We start from the raw sequence: 2,692 nt of genomic DNA on the forward strand, positions 1-2,692 counted from the left end.
ATCAATTTAGAATCTTCACTAATTTATACTGAAAAATAAGTTCTAAAATATTCTCTTAACACCTATTTATTGTTCTATTTTTTAAAACTTCTCACAAAATTATAAAACAATTTTCATTTTTCTAAAAAATATAAAAACCAAATAACAATTTTCCATTAACATGAGATATTCTTGAAATTTCTGAAATACCCCTCGGAAATCCTCTTTCATTCCATGATACCCTACCTTACCTGATGGTTTAAGGTATCAAAATGACTGCAGGATGTCATTGGTAATAAAGAGTCATCATGAAATAAGTGGGACATCATGCGAATAGAACTAGCAGTAAAATCATGCTTTTTAAATGAATTAAACAAGAATCATTAAATTTAGTTGGGCTATCATATTCCTGACTTCAACCAAAATCTGATTCTCCCATGTCTGCCAATAGGCCATAAGATTTGGCTCTCTTTCTGTGAAATGGAGAAAGAAATGAATACCCAATTGCCTTTTAAACCCCTTGTGCATTTCACAGGAGGCTTGACACAAAATTCCTTCTACTTTGTACTATGGGAATAATAAACATAATAAGGACAGTGATATATCCCTTCTTTGAAGATCACCATCACCACCAATTCTCTACCAATCACTGCTATAATATGCATGTACAGCATATTTGCTGTAAACTAAACTGTCCACATGAGTTTATTAAGAAACTGGTGTCAAAACAAACATTTACAAGCATGAGGCTTCACTGATGCTACAAGGCTTCCTTGGTGATATTTGGCCAAGTCTCTGTGCTGCAATATTCAGACAAGATTAGCATTAGTGAAACTGAAATGAGCATTCAAAGTTGAAATGTATTTTCTTAATGACTTGTCAGATTTGCCACGATGAATTACCCTCCATAAGTTCCTAACTCGGACTTGAACAAAAGGATGCAGTCCAATTTTTTCCTACTTGGCAGTGATTGTAGCTCTTGAGTTGCTTCTGTTCCATAAGACCACCGCTGTACGTTTGTTGGTAAGGGGACCAGCCCACACCTGTAACAGAGAGTGCCCACAATCAGACCAAGTGTGACTTTCGACCCACACATGATATTTTAGTGAGGGATTGTGGAAAACGGCTATCCAACTCTTAGGATGCATCAACACATAAAACAGTATATTCAGGATTGTCATGTGCACAAAGCAGGACCACAAAAAAAAATGCACTACATCAAAGAATTTAATTTCACATGGAATGCATGATGAAAAGGCTTATTGGAGGGCTGATATAAGGGAAAGGCTAAAATCTTAATAGTTCGGTGGAGGACTGGATTTCATCATCTTAGATGTTGAAAGGGCAGATGGATAACTCTCAAGGAAGAATGACAATAATGAAGATGCATTTTTTGTAGTACAGGAGCAGTTGAAACCGAATGAGACTTCATCATAGAGTGTGGCTTATGAGGATATCTGCAAGCAGTTTGAAAACAATTTGAATATGGACAGTCTGATTGAGCTGTTTGAGGAGACAAGGCTTCACAAAACTGCACGTTTCTTGATCAACATTCATAACAAAAGAGCTGACTTGGAGAAAAATCTACCCTTAGACTACTTGATTTAGTAGACATCATTCAAATTCCTTCATTCATTCAAATTAATGGAATTCCAAAGATCTTTAGAAATAACCTCAATACAAAAAGTAAATAATACAAAAAGTAAATAAACAAAAAAAAGACAGGCGAATGTTCAATTATATGCACCTCAAGGTCTCCCCATTTGCTTACTTTCCCCCTTTATTCCAAGATGGTCTGCAAAAAGTAATCCCACATGGTAAGGAACCAAAACTTTTCTTAATATTCTATTGGAAAACTTTTTAAAGGGAGCTCACCTTGATTCACTGCTATAACCTCCTTTTTACTTAGAATTCTGTAAGTCCCTTTGTGCATGGATGTAACATCGCAACCAATTAACAGAGGTGCCTGAAGTTGAAAGAAATGGACATTAAACCAATAATATAGTAGCCCAGCCTTCTTTTCAGAAAGTTGATCAGACATACGTTCACCCCATATTCAAAAGAAAAAAGAGGAAAAAGTAAAAAGTTGAATAGAGACGCCAACCACCTTCATGAGAGCCCAAATGCTGAAATGTGATCCATATTTGTCCATAGTCATGTGACCATTTCCTAAACACAATCACAATCACAACACTAAACTTCGATCACCAATTCCTAAGAAATCGGATTCTATTAGTTCTCGAAATTAGAGAGACAGTACCATTCCCAAGTCTGAGCTCCCAAGTTTTCAAGTTGAAAATAGAAAATGGACTACATAACCCCTTCTTAAGCTAAAGGGAAGGGTATAGGGGAGTGTGATGCCATTCATTCTCATCACTGAGATAGAACATGTTGTATCTTCATTCTTTTTTATAATAAGGGGAATTGGCTGGGGCACTTCAGTAACTTCGAGTTTCGTTTGGAGTTCACCTTGCATCATCTTTCAAGGTAACATCAACATCCCGTCCTCTTTTGGTGGTTGTCTTCAATCTTAAATGGATAAAGCTCCTTACATGTATTAAAGAGTCTTCCTTCATCTATGTGAATTCACATGGATTCACTTTTATACAAATCAAGAGAAGTGGAGTACTCTTCTTTTCAAAACATATTCATAAGGTCAATGAATTGACTTGGCTCCTTACACGCAAGTCATTCATAAATTTCTTAAGATTCT

The 2,692-nt window shown here is 35.9% G+C and overlaps 1 long non-coding RNA gene across 1 annotated transcript; it reads right to left on the bottom strand.

The window, feature by feature from the left end:
• Positions 1 to 359: 359 nt before the first annotated feature.
• On the bottom strand, positions 360 to 1,761 carry LOC131858078 (uncharacterized). The gene is made up of 3 exons (XR_009358881.1): positions 1,727 to 1,761; positions 882 to 1,022; positions 360 to 779 (listed from the first exon to the last, which is right to left on the bottom strand). It is a non-coding gene; the product is annotated as an uncharacterized LOC131858078 (long non-coding RNA).
• Positions 1,762 to 2,692: the final 931 nt, after the last annotated feature.

The sequence above is a fragment of the Cryptomeria japonica genome, chromosome 9, assembly GCF_030272615.1.
Source record: "Cryptomeria japonica chromosome 9, Sugi_1.0, whole genome shotgun sequence".
Classification (NCBI taxonomy): Eukaryota; Viridiplantae; Streptophyta; class Pinopsida; order Cupressales; family Cupressaceae; genus Cryptomeria; species Cryptomeria japonica.